Here is a 21,026-nt window from a genome sequence, read left to right as displayed (position 1 = left end):
CAGATTGCCATCATGCCCCTCTGTACACTGCACAGCAAACAACATGGAATCAGGCTGAAATTGAGGACTTCAAATGCAGTCATGTGACCCAAAAGTCAGGTCAGGATTGGCCTCCATTGCATTGATTCAGCTTGGGTGCTAACTCAGAGGGTTGTTCAGTAAAGTGGGCAGACCTGGCTAACTAATTAAATTGAACAACAATTTCAAGTCTATCAAACTTGTGCAAATACAAACCACTTGAATATCACAATGTAAAGAGAATTGGGTAATCTCACTCTTACCGTGTGATATTTGAGACCCCAACAACATTCAGCATTTTTATGAGGCAAAGAGGCTCATACAGTATATGCCTGACACAAACGAAATAATATGGTAGGTCAAACTGAAAGGTGTGCAAAGAAGCATGCCATCATACAGAAGCATGGTCCGTTTATTACATAAAAATGGTGATAATGGTGGACACTTTGGGACAGTACTTCCTCATAGGAAGTCAATATGTTGCAGCTCTTTGGAACACATACATTTCTTAATTCCCTGGTTATACAGAGCAAACAAGAGTACAAGAGAAGTTTAACTAGTGCTCGGTTTATTACCTTTGCTTGTCAGATTCTTGGTTTTGAAAAGTTACAAAAACTTTTTGATGCCATCCCTCAATTTCAGCATCAAAAAGTTTTTGGATGCTGTTTGATTATCCATAAAGAATTCACTGACTACCTACAATAGTTACAAATCTTTGCAGGTGAGCCATACAGTGTATTAAATCCAGTCCTTTTGAGATGAGTGGTATTGATATTGGGTCTGTGTCATTGGGGAGTGGAGAGGTATCCAGCAAAAACAACACTTTCCTGTTTTTGAGATGTGTTTGTTGAGGGAGACAAGTGGTTCCACCTGTTTAGAAAAGTCAATCCCCAAACCCACCATGAGTATTTCAGGCATGAAAGCTCTGTTTGAGTTTCCTTATTTTACAAAAGTTCAAAAACTCTGTGTTCAACAAAGCATTGAACTTGAAATTCACTGCATGCACTCAAAAATCCTCGATTTGAAACATACCGGAGAGAGCTTCAATTTCTACAAAAGCCAACAAAAACTCAGTGACAGTGCCTGAAAGTCAAAGTTGAAGTGCAGTTTGGTTCAACACTCCAGGAACTACGAGTCATACAATATTAATGATCTAGCATTAATAATGAATCCAACAGAGCAGGAGAATGTGTTGCTTTTTAACACCAATGAGCTGTCGAAGACGAGAAACCATCCCTTCAGAAATTTCACTCAAAATTAAACATAATGTAATCAATTAACCATCAGTAAGTGTTCATTAAACTCTTAAACATTCCCCCAAATAGTCTTTATGTGATTGTAGAGCATTATTTGAAGATGTAGCCCAGATTTCAGTTCTTGTTTTGGTATTCCCTTTATCCTCTCTAATCAAATGCTCGACAGAAGCGTTCACGGCTGTATCCGTTGCAGTTTGTCTTGTACAATAGCAGGCGTACAGTATCAGAGGCCCAAAATGGAGCACAGTGGCGTCCCCAGATGAAAGCCCCCAAATTGGCATCCACATAAGAGGAATGAGGGAGTTTGTGTGTGTGTGTGTGTGTGTGTGTGTGTGTGTGTGTGTGTGTGTTTCTCAGTCTCCCTCTGACGCTGACAGCTGTGTCTCTTTCACAGGCCTCATTATGAGCCTCCCTGTCTCAGCTCTTTCTCTGAACCTCACCCTCGATCTCTTCTTCGCATTTCTTCTTCTTCTCTTCCTCTCTGTCGGTCCCTGTGGCTTGGCCTGATCTTTGACTGCCACCCCCATTTTCTTTGCAGGTCCATCTTCTGCTCTGATTGGCAGGTAATTACCAGCTAGGTGACAGCAGCCTGTTCTCGGAGTTGAGAGGTCATCAAGGTGGGATCTTTTTTTTCTTTTTGGTGCATAGACTTTTACAGGATTTCCTAAAACTCTCAAACCTGGATTCTCCTTGAGGCAGCGATATGCATCCATAGAAGAGAGCTATAGCTTCCATCTTTGTTTGTAGTATTGTCAACACTGCTCCCATCACCATCCCCCTTGAACCATCTTTGATCCTGTGACGGAAAGGCAGGTGGTATAAAAGGCTTGTTTTGCTGTCTTAAACACTGTTATTACAGAAAAACAGCAGAGCAATGGTATGGGTTTAAGTGTGTGTGAAGGTATGAAGACTGAAAACTGTCGACTAAGTGGAAGAGAAAAAGAAAAGCAGTATGGAAAGATGAAACAAAACCCAGACACAAAGCGTGTCAACAATGCGATAGCGGATTAAAGTGACAGTTTAAAGTCAGAGGGAAATGGTTTTTTGATGGCGTCTTTCTTGTGGAACTGCATGGGGAGGGACAGCTCAAAGTAAGCAGGTTGGACCGTGACAAACATTGAAAGAGATTTGAAAGAAGTGCCTGTAAGTTTTCTTTTTGTTGTGGGAGACTTTTGTTGCCTCCAGCTATTCTGACTGGAGACAGTGATACAGATTTGTTTTCTTTTAAATGGATGAAGTTGTAAGTTTATTCAAGGCACAAAAAAAGGTTCACGAAAATCTTCAGAGACCCTTAAGGATTTTTTCTGGAAATTATTTGCCAGCTTTTTAAGCTCCAATTGTCAGCAATGGTATTCTGATCAGCTTACTTGCCGGTTGAATTAACAATAAACTTAACATTTTCATTCTGTTATCAATTATATTAAACAACATTTTAATTTATGATTTTCTATCTCCTTTTAGCTCTATTTTGGGTCTCCATCATCTTCTGAGGGACAAATCAGTCTATTTGGCAGCTGGGTACCCAACTAATTTGCCATCTAGTCTCTATTTTTTGTTTTGGTGTCCAGTGTTGGGCCAGAGGTGTACTGCTCCTTATAGAAAACAAGTTAATGCGTTGGGAGAGTGTAGCAAATAAGTACAGCTGTATTCTGTAAAGTTGAAAACAGTGAGCTCAAAGACCCGAAAAGATCCTGAATAGCTGAAACAATCCACAAGGTGAGAGATAACATTGTCCTTTGATGTGCTGTAGACTACTGCATCTTACATCATTAACGTAACATATTAAATAAAGTGATAAATAAAAGTTATAAAATAAATAGATGCCTAAAGGCACAAATAGAGTTTGATATCAACATTTGACAAAAAATAAAAACATGTTTTAGAATAAAAAACAACTTGACACAATTTGTTCTCTTTTAAGTTCAAACCCTCCACTTGACTGATTAAGCTTTTAAATGAATCTTTAACAACTTTTCTTTCCTGAGGCCTAATGCCTCATTGTACCCTCGTATCCAAAATGTCACGGATGTATAACGGCGAGCTTGTCTCCTCTGCTCTAGCTTCCTGGCCTTTTGTCTTTGTAGAGTGGGATAATTATTGTCTGTGTGCTCTGGTCAGGTTTCTGCTGGGCTATACCCCTCATTTATCTCATCACTGAATTAACACATTAAAACAGCATCCTGCCTGCGGCTACATCAAAGACCCATTAGCCGCTCACTTAGCATTAGCTTCTCAGCACAAATGGCGGCACAGATGCTAAATAAAAACAGAAACAAGGTAGAACAGCATTTAGCCCTTTGTTTAATCATGAATTAAGCTAGTCAAGGTTTGTCTAAGTTACCATTAATTCAAAGTAGATGTTGATATATCTTACAATTATTGTTAGCAATATGCTAATAAGAAGTAATGTTATAGGTACTCTATAAATATCTGACACTCATACTGCAGTGCGTGGCTAAAGTTGAGTTGAGAGTAAAGTTGTGTTTAAACAAACATTTGACCAGTTTTAATGTCCTTCTTCATGACTATAAAGTTTGCAATTTTCCATATTGAAGGACCTACAAGCCAGTTCGCAGGTTAGCATCCTATGCCATCAACCCTTTTGATTTTCCACATTATGTCAGTTGTGTTTAAAGAAAGGGTGAGACGGGGAGCTGTACACAAATACCAAGCAGACAGACATAGGTGATGAAAAATCTCAATGTGATTCTTGACAGCAGTGGAGGAATTGAACTATGCTAGTCGATACTGAGTTTTGTTTAAAACATTTTTGGAAGATTGGGGGATGAATGCTCTTCGATGCCATTGGTTGCTGTACACACCAATCAAAATCTGGGGGAACTCCATTCCTGGCTTTTTGCTATGGAAATAAAGCACATTCATGTGGAATAACTTGCACTGTGCCAGCAGTTTAATGGAAACTTGAAGAAATACCAGGTTTACCTATGAATGATTTCTTACATTTTGAACCTTATATCTACTTCTAGTTCGGATGCACAACCAGATAATCTCCTGGAAAATACTTGGTTGTTTCTGTGAGGTTGTAAGAAGTAAATATAAATCACATCATGTCTGAGTGAAGCCACCACGCCTGTTAGAGTGACTCCACTGTGATATTTTCAGAATGATATGAACAAGTTGTTTCATCTTTCTGCTCAGCATACTGTTATTGCACACTTGGACCTTGGTTACATAAGACTCAGTAGCCTTTATTTAGCCAGAGAAGGCTTTCATTTGAGGTGCAGCATAAATGATGCAGGGCTCTGAATGACGCACGTAGACACAAAAGCAACGGAAAGGTTTCCCACTGTGGCCACCACTCAGGGCAAAAACATTCGCCACCATGCTGGCAACAAGACTGAGTCACAGACCGGACGGCGTGTATGACGTCTACAACTCAACTTTAAGTCTGTGGCTGGAAGCGCTTCCCAGGACAAGTACATTGAAGTGAACTCTCATTTTTAGACTCTCTGGTGTAATTCAAGAATCAGTCATTGATGCATTTATGGGAGGAGTGGAGAAATGCACTCTCGCCCGGTGTATAAACAAAAAGAGTTTCTATTCGAGTTCAACTTTGATGCTCCAGAAAAACTAAAAGGCAGACATGAGGGTGTGGTGGGAGTCGCGGCATCCACTTCCTCAGACCAACACCACAGAGCATTCTGGAAACTGCTGACTGTCTGTTCCTGCCCACAACCACACCGCCGTGTACAACCATCATTTACCAACAAGACAGTGCCTTTTTGCACCAGCTAACCCTAATAATGGCTCCTCCACACATGCTGAGAGTGCAATTATCATGAAGACATTATAGTTTTCTTACTGCTATACACTAGATTTGTTTGCAACTCTATCCTCAAAAGTCTTTGTCTTTGTTGCATCTGTACGTTACAGATGAAAGAGAGGACGTGGCTTTCACCAGAAAGCACCCTGCATCCTGATTGATATGCAACAACTGTCTTCATATAGGCTGCCTGCGATTACTGCTGCTGGACTGGGAGAGAAAAAAAAAGGCAGCAAGGCACAGAGACTCAGATGAAAGCCCACAGCTTACTCTGTGATCCAGCTTTTCTTTTTTGTGCCCAGAGAAAACAGGACAGAGCTGCTCTCTAAGCCAAACAAACCTGTAGATGTGATGTTGATTTCATGTATCGCAAACCGGCTAAATTGATACTTCACTGTCACTCAGGACCTACCTTGGTTTTGTTTGTTCTGTGAGATCTGATAGGTTAAAAGGAAAGTCTCAGGCTTGAGTCTTTGATCTGTGGAAAAAAGAGAAAAATTCATCCCGTTATGCAAGAAACAGAAATAAAGTCATCATTGTGTTTGTATGTAGGATTGTATTGTGTTGTCCTGTGCTAAAGGTCAGTGCCTTTCTGCTGAGCGAGGCACAACAAAATCAGGACATATGCCCCAGTGAGCAGACTTCACAAGGCTTGTCAAATGTTTTCATGGGTTTCAGCGCACGCATAAACTGTTGCTGCCTGATTTAACCAACCCTTGTGCTGCATTACCTATAGCACTGCAGCCTGGGCCATGACTTAGCTCGTTAGACGGAGACAAAAGAGGGCTCGACAGTTTACATACACCACAGCAGATATGTGCCCTGTAGGCATAATCAACAACAGCAAAACATCTCCTTAATTAAAAATCATTAACTTGATGCATTCGCTATTAACACCACCAATTAATTACACGCAGAGCTAATGTCTCATAAATAATGGAAAGCAGGGAAGAAGGATGAAAGGATGGATGGATTTGTTCACTGTAGCGCAAGAGGGAAAGAACAGATGGATGATCCTTTCGCTCATTTTGCTGCGTCGCTTCACGTTCGGTCTCCCGCCCAGACCACTAAACTGCACTAATGGGCTTCTGGTGTCAGCAGTCCGGCATTAATGGCGACACTTTTGTTTAGGAGGACAAATGAATGTGTCTGAACCGCTGCTGGAGCCATCTGTTGACAGGAGTCCACATTCACTGAGGCTGCGATGGCCACTGCAAGGAAATGAGGCCCTCATGTCTAGCATGGCTAATTTCATTAAGTGTGTAAGGGGCCACTAGTGTCCGCAAACAAACTCCACATCTGTATGTTTGTTGTTTTTACAGGATGAAGTGTTGCTGAGTCGCAGTGGCAGATGGTCAAAGCTTTGTTCCAGTTTTTGGCTTTCAAGTGCTGCTACTATATTCAAGTCACAGAGTCAAGCATCAGAGTTTCAAGGAAAAGGGCCATCTTTGAGAAACCCAAAAGATCATTTGACAAAGTTCCTACTGCTCTGAATGTATTTACAAAGTCATCCATCATTGGGATGACAAAATATATTTGCTTGTGCACAAGAATGTATCATAGATGGTCCCCAGGAGATTCATCGGGCTGATTTACCTCTAATGCTACCTTGAAGTTTATGCTTGTGGTTAGGATAAAATATCTTTTTGTAGCTATTGGATGACCATGAAATTTGCGACAGAGATTTGATTTTCCTGATGGGTAAATTCTCATGACTTTAGTGATCCTCAGACTTAACCTCCAACTCTCTGAGTAGGTGGATATTTTGAAATATGCTGTTACAGATCTCAGCACCTGATAGATCCCCCATAAAAGTTTATTCTGACATCTGTGGTTCACTGATAATACATCCACTGACTGTAGCTCTTTTCAGATTACCATTTCAAGTTGGGATTTTTACACCCCTTTATCTCACTTTCGATATGAATGCAACTGAGGCATGGTGGTGGGACAAAAATGTGTTGGCACCATGGGCAGCAAAAGTGTAAGTTTGTGTACATGTCTGAGTGTGTGTTTATGTGAAGTTCTGCTGTGTGTTTACCTTTGTGCTTCTAAAATGCTGTAACTCAATATGAAAGGACACACCAGGACACCAATATTACACTGCTGTGGGATCAATATGAAAATATAAAGGCGTGATGACAGTCAAGCTGCTGTTGAAGACTGAACATTCCAAAAAGGCTTTTGATGATCCTGAGATTTCCTCTTGGATTTACATTTTCTGTTACATTGAAATATGTCAACAAGTTTGGCATGAAATGTTATACATGTCCTCAGCAATCTAGTACATCCATTATGGTAGCAATTTCTGTCCAACTCCTCGTCTTGTCACTTTGACCGTGGGGTTTGTTTTACATAAAACATTACGTCAACACTCATGTTGCCTGAATTCATTAAGTTGATTTTATTTTCTGACGTAGGCAGGTACATACTACAGGATAATCGGGCCGATTTTTGTCCTGAACTCCCCCTTACGATCAAAGCCAGCAAAGGCCTGATTGTCTGATGCTTGCAAACGACATCTTGTCTGATTTTCGTGTGTGGGATACTCCGAGAGGGGCCGAGCACACACAGTGTGTAATGTCACGCGTACCGGAGCAAAAGCTAATCGAGACGTTAACTAACTCAGCGGACTGACGGAAGAGGAAGTATAAACAATCTGTCAAGCTATCTGTAATACTTGTGACAATTATTACTCACCTCCAACTCGCGCTGTAATGCATACAGCCCAAATTCCCTCCATCTCCATGACTTTTTCTATAATCGTTTTTCTTTTTTGTGTGTGTTTTCAGAAAGTAAGAGGCCGAAAACAATCATCATTGTTTCTTCCTGTTGGTCCGCCATGTTTGTTTGCAGCGAAGTCACATTTTACTACGCGAGATTTGGAATATTGAGCGTGAAGAACCTGATACTAGTGCACACCACACACTATAAGATCAGCAGAAAGAGATCTTGTGCGATTCCTTTTCACACCATCCACAGAGTGCATGTTCAGCTGTCTGGGTTTCCCTCACAAAACAAGAGTTATTTTCTGAGCGGATCGGGGAAGTAAAATCCCTCTTAACACATCTCACACCAAAGGAGAATCTGACAAGATTATCTTCAAATCCATCAAAATATCAACATTTGCTGTTTTTCTCAAAGGGGAGAATTAGGTCCCAAATCATCCTGATTATCTTGTAGTGTGTACCCTTCCTTACACATGTACATGAAAGATCAATAAAACATAACATGTATTCCTCTGTCCACAGGGGGTGCTAAAATTCACACAAACTTTAAGTCCTTGCAGAAGCTTTAAGGATGGTGCAAAACATATTTCTGATGATTGATCATTAGTTTGTCCGTCTTGTCATTACATTGTAGTGTTGTCATGCATAAGACAAGGCAAAAGAAACTAAATCTTCCACTTCGAAAAAATGTATAATCAATTTCTACTGAACAGCAGACTTTATATTTTTGGTGCTAAATGGCCAGAGGAGTCTTTGCAGATAAAAAAATCTTTTTGAAAGGGTTGTCAAACAGAATCCATTTCTTTTCCCCAGAAGGTGGCCGGTTATTTTTGTGATGTTGGACACATTCGAGCCAAATATTGTGGTTATACAATTTTCAACATCAGAGAAAGTAAACAGCAGACAAAATATGTCCTTCAAATCCTAAACATCTGATACACACAAACATTTATCTTTTCTTATGTGGTTTTATTAATGAGCAAAGCATCCCCTCTATCACGTCTCTCTACTAACTCACTGTAGATGTATGTTCTTCCTCACTGTCCCTGATTCCCTTCTCTCTGTCTTGTTTCTTCTTCCCTACTGTTCCCTACTACATGTCTGCAGCAGCAATAATGAAAAATAGCTCTACTTCATATCTTTGAGTATATCTAAAAAAAAAAAAAAAAGGCTCCCAAGGCCCCCGTCCAAGTTGGAGGCAATTCTTTTGATATACTGCGGAACAATTTCATGCCCAATTCATTTATTCCCAGGGTACTTTAATTGTGAACTATTTCCAGATCCACTGTAAATTTCCTACCATCTAATATCGTTAGAGTGGTTCTACCGATTCTTTCCAAAGTGTAGCGTCTGCAGTTAAAATTCTATGCTCTGTAAGTGCTTTATTACACAGTCTTAATTACAGACGTTCAATGGATGCTATTTCTTACTGAGCAAGAGCTAAAACATTAAATATTCATGGCTTCTAAAAACATTTGTAGCCCATGAACTAATGAGTCACAGCCAGACTTAAAAAACTTGGCAGTTTCCCATGCTTTGTGAAGTCAAATTAAGAAAATACTATTCATGTGTGCACTGCTTCATTATGTTCTGTTTAATTAAGGTACAACCGACTTTAGCCTTTTGATATGAAAACAAATAAAATTCAAGCATTAGAAGATCCCTCTTTTCTCTGATTTTCAGCCCAAAGCTGTCAGGTTATTCCATCCTGAACTTACTCCACCAGTATAAGTAGTAGGTTATAATTAAGCCTCCACAAACCACTTCCTCTTCTATAACAGAGCTGCAGTACAACAATGTCCGCCTCTATCTGCAGCACTGGCTTCAACACAGAACAATGCTGAAAATATATACAAAACAACCATTGTTTCAAATGGGTAAGAAGTATTGTTTAAGCATTTTATAGAAGAAAGAGCTTGACATTCAAGTCTTTCCTCTTAAAGCACTAATTCTCTTTCGTTTTGGTTTGTCAAGAGCTGCTTTTCACAGCAGACGTGTTGACCTGCCACAGTAAGAAAAGGACAGGTATTACCAATAACTTTAACAATGGCCCTGTTATTTTCAAGCATCTCAGTGAGACACTGCAGTGTGACAGTGAGACAGCATGAACAATACCATGGCCCTGAAATGCAAGCTGCTAAATCAGCTATCATTACTTTTTTTTGTGTGTGCTTTTCTTACCATAACATGTCAAAGTGTCTACTGTGAAAAAGGAGATTACTTGAAATGGAATATAAAAAAAGCTACCACTACCCGGCAGCTAGAGTACTATGCATATGTCACATTTCATGACACAAATTGTCTCAGAGTTAAAACTTTAAGGATTGAATGTATATATAATACAAATTGGTAATTCTAACATTTATTCTGAATAAATTCAAAAATGACTAAGAGCTAACTTACTTCTTACATTATCAAACAAACATGCTAACTTTGGTAATATTTACATGGTAGGAGGAAATGTGTATTATTTCAATGTCTTTTTTGTGTTTTAGCATTCTAACAAGCTACACATAGCCTTAAATTCAATGTACAGCTGAAAAGGAATGTCTTCCAGGAGAAGCTGTCTCCTGAAAAGGTGTGCTGTCATTCCCACATTTAGTCGAAATCATGTCTCCCCCTTTGTAAGACAGCCAGCTTTTCATTTCGTCTTGGAGTTTGGTGGTTTGGAACTGCTATAAATATACTACATACTTCACTTTTCACACACAATAGTTCTGTTGAAGCGTAACCCTTTACCTCAACCCAACTTAAGCTCTAACTCTAGACACTGCTCTGTGATGCCTGAACATTACTCCTCATGAACCTAAAGCTTCAACTCTGACCAAAGATGTCAGAGCAACTTAAAGAGCAAGTGATTTCCAAAAAATGTCTTTCTCACATGGAAGTAATAAAATAAATGTACTGGCGACAATTTGTGCTCTTCTGTCCCCCGGAACTCTGTTTACTAGAGGCTTCCTGCATAGAAGCAATAAGACAACAATATGTGGTTAGGCTGTGACACATGTGGGCCAATGTGTATGATGGTATTTGTTGCCTGGTTCTATTGTCATGCATATCATCATAGGCATTTCTAGCCCATTTTTGGGGATGCTGAAGCACCTCTAAATTGAATCCAAGCACCCCTAAAATTTTCTTTTTTTACTGTAGGTTCTTTTTAACAAGCTACAAAAGTTTCAAATCCACACAGTACTTTGTTGAAACGTAATATTTTAACAACAAAAATACAGCAGCTCTACCGCGTTGTACATCGCATTTCAAATGAAAGTCCAAAAAGATAACTCCAATGTCAATTTTTGGTATTTTTGGTACTCACTGTGGGGGGCTGGTTTATACCAGAAACATACATACATACTGTTTATGTATATGTTGAGGAGCTGCTGTATCAAAATGAGTTGTCTTTCCCTAGAAATTAGGGCTACCATATGTTTCTTTTATGAGCCAGCATTTAAATAACCTTTATCAGATTTGATGGTTTAGTCACAGACTTCCCCAAGAAGTGTTACACGTTTCTTTCACAAATGTGGGAATGAAATTGCATTAAAATGTACAAAACAGTGAAATGTATCTTGAACGGCTCAGCACCCCTAAACATCCAATCCTAGAATCGCTCCTGCATATCATACCATCAATCCACAGAAAAGAGCCCAGCACATTTCACCTCTGCCTGTTAACACTGCTGCAAAAAAACATCTGTCTCCATTATCTTTCTAAATTGATAAACATTGTGGCAAAAATGTGATGCAAGATCCTGTCCTGTATTCCAGGCAATGGCAGCAAAACCTGTGGGTACATCTCTAAGTTTCAGATTGCTACAAAGCACCTTACACCATAAGTGGTAGTGATAACAGCAACAATTTGAAGAATTTTGACATTTGCCTCATTTATGTTCAAAAGGGTGCCAATGGCAAAGTCCCAGAGAGCTAAATGAATATTCCTGCAGAAGTCTTGATCATCTTGTCTAACACAATGGAAATATTTGGTTTGGCGTCATTTACAACAAATAAATAGGCAAAAGTTTTAGCTTGACCCTGAATGAGTTGTTCAGTTTAATGTTAATTGATCCCTCAAGGAGGCTGATAAAAATCTATTGCCATGGAAGCGCTACCAACAGTGGAATCAAAGAAACCATTTTTTTAGCATTAAAAAAAATCAGTTGTACAAGAATAAAATTGCGTCAGCCTGATGCTTCACCAAGTCCTGCTCACTCTGTCGGGATTCTAATCCATATAACCAGCTGTTCAAATCAAACTATGTTGTAAATGATATCATTAAACTTGCTGTCCTTTAGTGTTCATCTGTTTAAAGGAAAGGCACCAAGTCAGTTTTGCTAAGCTGTAACAATGCATTACTTATATTTCCAGATCTGCAATCTTTGTGATATAAATCTGGTATTGGGATGAATTCTGACAACCATAAGTGAACAATATAATTTAAATCATCAGGATTAGATCGCCCTGTATCCTTCTGTAAACTAATACTCTCCGACAGATGCATATATTTGTACACCATTAGATCATTATAAAACCGAATATACCATGACAGAGGACTTTATCCGTAATTCATCTCCTGTAAAATCAACTTAAAGCTTTATTGGTGTGTTATGTAATCAGATATCTAATAATGTAAGCCTTTTTATATCAAGCAGAGTAAGTGATTAGCTGATCAAACAATGGAGCCAGGTTTTTCAGTCTGCAGAGAAACACAGTATTCATCAGGATATTGGCATTGTTTTGTATGCAGCAGTAATGGACTTGTTTGCCAAAACAGGACAAAGAAACCGTCTTTGTCTGAACAGTGAGCATGTGCAGACACATTCAGCATCCACGCAGACACAGAGCCTCTCAAATCAGAAAAGCCTTTTAAATCCGAGCTCTGCAGGAATTGTAGCATAATAGGACACCTCTTATCCCTACTAAACAAGGACACGCAGGTTTGGTAATTGAAGCACACATGTTCTGTATGTGTGATATTAATGTAGAGAGCTATCTATTAGGATTTAATTAAAAGATAAATACAGCAGGGGTTTAACAAGAGGCTTAATTTTACTAACACATGAATGTACACCTGCTCCTTCAGGATGTTGGGGGCTGAATGGATTACTATTTGATTAGGTAGTGTAACTGATGGGGCAAAGAGAAGAGGGTCATTACAAGGAGCTGCTTGAACTACAAACCTCAGCAGCTCCAGAGGGGCTCAGCATTTTACTTCTTCACATGGGGCAAATAACAGGTGCAGTGTTGATAAGTGTTTCGGGTTTGGATTGTGGGTCAAAATTCTCCCAGAAACAAAATGAAATACAAACTAATTTAAAAGCGTTATTAATGGAAATAAGTTTGCAGGGAGGTTGTTCTGCAGGGAGGTGTAAGCGACTGATCCTGGTACAGCTGCTGGGTCTGAGTTAAACACTTATTATGCAATCCTACCACAGGGAAAATACATAGCAGCATGCAAGCTATCACTGATGGGATAAGTCAATTAAGTGTTTTTAATGGAAATGTATTATTTACTGCTTACTTCAATCCAGTGTTTTTATTTTAGATGTGTATGTGTAAGTGTGATCTCCCAGAGAGCTTCGTTTTTGCTTCCCTCCCATGTTTTTGTTGGGGATTGGTTGCTGCTGTAGATTTGCTTGACTTGAACCTTATAATATCATTATTATGTTTGTTAATGCTAATATTAGACTTGCTTGATTTCAACTGCTAGAATTATTATCACTTACTTTTATTTCATTGTTATAGATGTTTACTAATATTACACACGTTATATGGTAATGTTCTGCATTGCAGCCATAAGTCTGCAGTATTTCAGTCAGGGCCCCTTTAGTCAAAGATAATTATATATTTGCATGTAATAACTTATCTCTGACAGTATTGCTCTGCTCTGAAAGCTCCCTTCCCTTCCATGGATGTATGCGGAATGCCAAAGCCTGAGGCAGGAAGAGCACACCTCCCATCTCTTTCATGTGCATACATGAAAAGCCAGGGAAGGGAGTGCAGCAGCAAAGTCCATCAAGGTATTTTTTATGTAAAAACTGCTTCAGACCAAATGTCCTAAATAGGATATTCAAAATTTACACCTGCTTGATTTTAACCCTGATTGTACCAGAAACGTAGACAGGGATCCTTTTCTCCTCTTGTGAGAGGCTTCTATTCCATCCCTCACATAAGTGGATACAGTATAAAACCTTGTCTCTGGAGTATGACAGAAAGATAAGACAGCTGCAATCATCATGAGTCTTGCATTGTTGGGACAGAAGTGATTTTCTGTTGAAACAGTTTTCACTTGTTTTTGTCACTGCTGGGAGGCATGTGAACGATGAATGAATACAATTTGAGTGAAACTTTATTTTTGTGACACTTGTCTCAGGAAGGCATAAGTCCCATAGTCATACCAGAAACTTCAGGCATAATAAATATCTGAAATTTATCTGCGCCTTTGAATGTACTTTATAACCTTAGTTGCAACAAAACTAATGATATTCAAATGGCTTGAAAATATTCAGAGTGGAATGTTTTTTCAAAAGATTAAAAGATAACTAAGACATTTTTATTTTGAGTCAATATGCAATATGTGTGATGTGGTTATGATAATGATGGAGTGTAAGACTCATGAAACAATGGACAGAGCAACACTTATCCTGTGGGAAGCCAGAGGTTGTGGAGCTTCCACTGGTGACTGGATGCAGTTTAGGTCTTAAAGCCCTTCTTTTCCATTATAACAGATGGACATAGGTCAAAATAGAAAATTAAAATACAAGTCAAATAATTGTTTCTCAAACATGCTTTCTGCCCAAACAGTTAGCTTAGTTCGCGATAAAAGTGTTTATTTTTCTGAGAAGTTTAGTTTTAATTGGTTGTTTAAAGTTAAGAAGATGATTGATTGACAGCTCTGTTTTGAAATGCAGGCTCCTGCAGTTTTGTGCAGTACTATTCGACTATTCTTCTGCAGACTGTACCAACCTGAGGGATCCTCTGACGTTCTACCAATAAGGTAAACGTGTTTTGGTGTTTTGGTTAGTGGAAGAGGTGTTATGTCAGTCCAGCTGCTCCACCAGCCAGATTGCTTCTGTGCATGCCTTTGGTCCACTATATATCAGCACCCAGCAGTTTTTGGGCTTCACATCTCGCAATAGTAGTACATGAAGGCACAATTGTCCATTTTAAAAGTCAGTCAGTTATTGGAATGAAGCCTGTGGTTCCGTTGTTTCTTAAATTTGTATCCCTATAAAGTTTAATTTTGGAAGTTTTGAACTGAGTGAATCATAACTCCAATATCTGTCTAATTTTCTTCAACAATATGTTAGTCTATTTTGTAAACAGCACATTTAACAACATTGCTGCCATTAAGTAGATCTGTAAAATGTGGTGTCAATGGACATGACAGCCACAAAATGCAACACGCAGTGGAGACATTCTGCTCCAATGAAATCATCTTGTTCACTTTGAATGTCAGACAGTAGGAGAAAATTGGAACTATTTCACATAAAAGTGAGTTTTTCTATGTAACACTAATTACCACTTTCTAAACCATAAGTCTCAAAATTGAAAATCATTCCACTTTAACAAGCAGCTATTACATTAAATGAGGTGAACTTTCTTTAAGTGCCTATGAGATAAGTAAAGGGATCTTTGAGATAAGAGTGGTTTCTTCATGTTTGCAGTCAGACATAGCTGAGGAAATGAAGAAGTTCAGCAGCTTCCCTTTTGTTTAATGACAAAGAGCATTATTACTTTAGAATTCACCAACCGCATGAATCTGTTTCTCCCAATGGATTTGTAGCTATACTTGTCTTACTTGCCAAAAACCAATAACCTGCAATCATTATAATATTTCTGTTTGAAAAACCAGTATTTGTTTTGTGTCCCAGAGTTGGATGAGAAGGTTAATATCAGTGTTATGTCTGTGCACACAGAATTTGTTCAGCTTATCTCTGCATAAAAATCAGGAAAACAAATACATCCTTGAACACCTCTAAACCTCACCACTTAACATGGCACATTACTGTTTAATCCCTCCACAAACAGAAATACAAAGACAACACCTTTTTGTTTTCATGGGGATTTGCGCAGTGATCAACAGCTCAGCTAAGCCTTCTCGTCACCGTGAGGTTGCCAGGTTTGGCTTCAGTGTGCCTGCATCTCCACCTAATCCAAACCTGTGCTGACAAACTGCACATGGCAACAACCAGTGGGGTTATAGATGTCAAACATAAGTACTGGAGTGGTTTGTCAATAAATAGATCCAGAATTTAACTCTTCCTAACACTAAAAATAGTCATGTTCACCCTTTTTTATTGTATAAAATAAACAAATGAGGTACATCGTGCTAATAAGTGATTTTCAGAGGTGTTTGTAAGCTTGTTGGGTTACAGTTTTGTTCAGGGCCCAGTTGGGAGTCTTCAATTTTCTTTTTCAAATATTTCTCCATTGCTGTTGTAAGCCTACGTCTTGTCATCAACACCTTTCGCGCGCATCACTAATTCTATTGTCATAAATTAACAAGGTCATTATTGCACTTTATTGTGCTACTCTCCACCCAGTGGGTGGGTAGCACAGGTCAGTACATGGAAGAGTATTTAATTACTCCGCCAGTCACTTCAATGCAGACACAGACGCACGACTATGACAAATTATTTGCAGTAACTAAAAAATATTTTTTGGGACTAATCAAGTGGAATTGGATAATTTCCCACAGCACACCTGACGATCTCAAACGGTACACTAGTGTGCCGCGGCACAGTGGTTGAAAATCACTGCTGTAAGTAACAGCCTGATGTTGTAGACATCATTTCAAAGTACACAGTGGGAATACTGGTGAATCGCAGCACAGGCTCAGCACAGTGCTGATTCTTCATAAACAGATATTTTATTTGTCCCTTTTTTCCTATTGAAGGTGTAAACTGTTTGTGTGCATTCCCTTTTCAAACTGTAAGACACATTTTCACCCAAAGCAGCTACTTCTGAATAAAACTGTGTGACGATCCTTCTAAACAACTAAATCCATTAGCAGTCAGGGTATTATGACAGCAAGCATACATTTCTTCATTAATAAAAAAGGAGGATGGATTCCTTCCTTGTGCTATATGACACTAATGTCTTCCTGTTGTGGCTCTGAATTTTCTGTATTACTCCCTGCATAATTTAACACAATCCTCGCAGTAGACAGCCAAGCCACTCCTGCATTTTAAGTAATAGTGAAGCTCAGCTGTAGATTACTGTGGTAATGAGCTTGCACAAGATCACCATGTTATTTGTTCTCCCTTCCTCATCAAAAGTTGACCCCCGCAAATGTTCGCCATCATCATCATGTTTATTGTTTAACACTGATCATCCAATCAGGCTGTTCCACTGCAGCGTCCGTCCTTTGACCCTCTTCCTAACTCCAAAGGTGGATGCAGTCCTTCACAAACAAGCCACAACAATCAATAGCCAACCCAAACATATACCGGCAGTGTTGTCTGTAGCCTCTTTCTGTTTCTGCTAAGCGCTGGGCGGTTAAATAACCTTTTAGCGGGCCCAGGCAGGTGAGACAGATGACTTTCCTAAATGAAGCTTCTGCTGACGCCGGGCCTTAAATCAATGGCGGAGACAGGTGTTAAAATGAAGGCCCTGGAGCATGTGCTCAGAGTTTCCTGGGAGAGAGTTGGAAGCTGAACCTCTCCTCATATATTAATATTTTATCATTGGCACTCATTCACTCATTCCTGTGAGAAAATGTTGTGGCTACCGGCAAAATTGTGATCAAATCCAGCACAGGTTCTTCATGATGGATTCTGCCTTACTTTGAATTTCTGCACCTGGTTCGGGACTCTGATTTTTTTTATTTGGTTGTTGTTGTGCATTAATTTCAGGGGAAACTTATTAGGTTTAACAACACTTTGATGTGTGTTTGGATCCCAATAAGATTCTGAAAGACCACTTACAAGTATTGACTGGAGACAAACTTTAAGACATTAAAAGTTATAAAGAAAAATATCCTAAGAAATACAATATATATAATGGCAGAAAAGGAAATATTTGCACAAAACCTCCCTGAAACATTTCCATAATTTTCTGCAATATTATATCGATGTAATGAGTGCAACTGTGGCACCCTTGAACTACTGTTATTGATTTAGTTCTCTCATTTTCTTGATTCTTATTTTACATGTCCTAATGTTGAAGAAAACTCAGTGGAAAAGAAATACTAACTTTAAAAATGTAAGCTACTTTTGCATGACTCTTAGAATTGTTTATGAGCATATGTTTACATAATTACTGCCCCAGTCAACAAATCATTTGTCAACAGTTTGTTATCATTTGATGTTTTGCATGCCGAGATAGACGGAGGCCCTAACCTGCTGTGTAAGGGCTTTTTATTGAGATGCAAATGTTGTCTCAGGGATTTTATCTCCCAGTCAACAGTCCATTGTGTATCCCTGACTTTCTGGTGCCCTGCAAATTTATGATGTTATTTGTGATTCAAATAGATCCGATGGGGGCACTGAGAACATGATTTTTTGGTGTGTGTTTGATCTCAAAGTTTTGGAGGAATATCTTTTTTCTTTTCCTGCAGATTTTCCTTAACTGACACATTTCTTTGAAGTGACAGTTCAAGTATAACTTAGGTTAATGGTGAGTTATTAAGAAAATAATGAGGGGTTTGAAAAATGATCATTAAAAAATTATGAGGAATTTTCCAAATAGAGAAAATGATGGCGTTCTAATAATATAAAAGCAATTTCCTTTGGCAGGTGGTAAATGACCCTGAGGTAATGATACAGAGAGAAGTAGGGATGTACTTCTGCTTTGAGCTCTCTGTCTGTATCTGTCTGTCCATCTCTCCATCTTTGAGAGTTAAATACCACATCAAAAGGGTATTTGCAGGGTGGTGCCTTTTAAAGTCTTTCTAAACCAAAATATAGCACAGCAAGAGTGTAAGAAATGGATTAAACAGCATGGTTGTCTGCTCTTACGTAAGCTGTGAACATTAGCATATCTATTGTTAGCAGCTAACAAGCTTTTTACTTCAGATATGACCTTCCAAGTTGTACTTCAGCAGTATTTTATACTTGGTGGGGTCGCACAGGCTACAAAAACAATCTGTTCCCATTAACAGAGACATATCCCCCTGTGTGGCAGCTGGTCCCGCAGGCAAGTATGTTAGAGCTTGGACTACAATTAACATTAGAAGCTTACTGTTACTGTTTAATAGATTTGTTGAAGTTTATATAACAACAAATTGCTAGGATATGTTTCCCAGCTTCTGTTTAAAAAATTCAAAGGCCTTTTATCCCGCATTTAAAAATCAGACTAAGTTCCTGTGTTTCAACATTAACAAAAAATGATCAATGTCCATAGATTATCCATGTATTTAAGCTAAACTGCTAACAGGGTTTTATAGGATACTGTGCTGACATTTATTTTAGATGCTGCTTTTGACGCATTCTCTTGATTTAAAGTCATGTATGTTAACATCAAGTGTTTTTGAAGATAAAGTAGGCTTTTCATTTCAAAACTACACAGTTGGAAACATCAAAGAGTTTGTCTCTAACAAACTTGTAAAGCTAACATCATTTTAATCACTTACGTAGCTGGAACTGAAAGAATATATGGTCAATTTCAGCAAAATCAAGGGTCACTGGCTGGAAAAAGAAAGTTAAATTTTTGAGTATGTTTGCCACTAATATTGAGAGTTCTCTGACTCCCTTGGGACCGTTGGTAAACTCTAGTGCACTGTCCTGATGGTGTCTTGTGTGTAAGTAACTGATGGAAGATCACACATGCCTGGAGAGAATCGGAAACGTAATTTAGCCACTCTTAAGTTATCTAAGAGGTATTGGTCACTTTTGAAATGTTATGGTGACAGGTCAGTGTTAGGGCCTGTGACCATTGATGCTGTTTTTTTTGCACTGGTAGCACCTGTTTTCAGAACAAAGCTATTGCAGTTTTGCAATGTCAGCGCTCAGCGTCCTAAACACAAAACAACCTTGGCTTTAGCTTTTTTGTTGTTGTTGCTATACTCACACAACTTTCAGAACCCCACTGGGCTGATCAATGTCACTTCTCCGTCACTGACCTATCAGAATCAAGGAGCAGGACTTCTGGTATCAAACTTTTCAACAATAACAGAGAAGGTCCTTACAGACAAGAAACCAATCACACTTGTTTATCCAAGGCACAATTTCCAGATCTAGAGCTGCTGCTAATGCTACTAACATGATTTCTATCAATTCTTTTCAGGTATATTTGTAAAATTAAATTGAATGAAAGCATATATGAAGCATACAGAGCTTTTTAAAACAAACTTGATGTTCAGGAAGGGAAGAAAAACTGCTGCAGGATATTGTTTGAAACCTTGCAATAAGAGGTGCCATTGAGAAGCACTCTGTAATTGAGGTGAAGGGTGTGGCCATTGCTGAAAATGGCATCAAAGGATACAGCCCCTGATTAAGCCAGCCTTACATTAGCCATACATATTTGGTAAATATTAGATGTCCAAGCTGAGTTATAGGTCAACAGCCTAAATGCTAAAAGAAAAAAGGTAGAACTTAAGGGTTAATATGATGGCGGGCCAATATGTTGATACTGTCAAACTTTAGCCTTAAATATAAACAACCCTGTGGTGAATACACACATAAAAAGGATTCTCTACTTCTTTGAGAAGCCACAATCTGATCTTAGTGTACAGCATCAGATGAGATTTACTAATGCATCTTATGGTTCCTGTCTGCAATCAGAGACTGTTTTTTCAAAAGACTGTCACAAATTTTGAAGACGAGCTTGTTAGGCTTCGCTACAGTAATAATGGGTATGAGCCTTAGAATAGACAGCTATATTTAAAGTTTAGACATCATGCTACAGTGTGAGGTCAGCCTTACAAAACAAGATCAAAGTAAAAAATACAAAATAAAAATAAAAAATAAAGTCCAGAGGCTTTTGCTCTGAATTCAGGCAGCACCAGGCTGACTTTGCCCTCCAGGACAGACGACAGTGCTGAAACAGAAGCTGCTCTTTTCATCACCAAACCTACAAGCCTCTCTTCACTTTGAGGTGACCTGACATCATCCACTATGGGAATATCACATCTTCCCTCTGTCACTCTGTATGTTTTCTGCATCTGCTCTCTATTGTTAGACACCACTGCATCTGATACAATTTCACTATGGGGGTCCAGTATTTAGTTGCATATTTTCCAAGTGGCTTGAGACATAATGGTCTGCACCTAAGCCTCCACAGGTAATCACACCAAACTCTT

General features: G+C 38.9%; 1 long non-coding RNA gene across 1 annotated transcript in view; it reads right to left on the bottom strand.

Moving 5' to 3' along the window:
- Positions 1 to 413: 413 nt before the first annotated feature.
- The window catches only part of LOC117816691, a 111,942-nt gene continuing 91,329 nt past the window's right edge, over positions 414 to 21,026 (bottom strand). The window contains exons 3-4 of the long non-coding RNA XR_004631992.1: positions 5,471 to 5,536; positions 414 to 2,070 (exon numbers count right to left, since the gene is read on the bottom strand). This is a non-coding gene — a long non-coding RNA (uncharacterized LOC117816691). The remainder of the gene's footprint in view (positions 2,071 to 5,470; positions 5,537 to 21,026) is intronic.

This window comes from Notolabrus celidotus, chromosome 7 (genome assembly GCF_009762535.1).
Source record: "Notolabrus celidotus isolate fNotCel1 chromosome 7, fNotCel1.pri, whole genome shotgun sequence".
NCBI lineage: Eukaryota > Metazoa > Chordata > Actinopteri > Labriformes > Labridae > Notolabrus > Notolabrus celidotus.
This window is presented reverse-complemented; position numbering and strand designations above follow the sequence as displayed.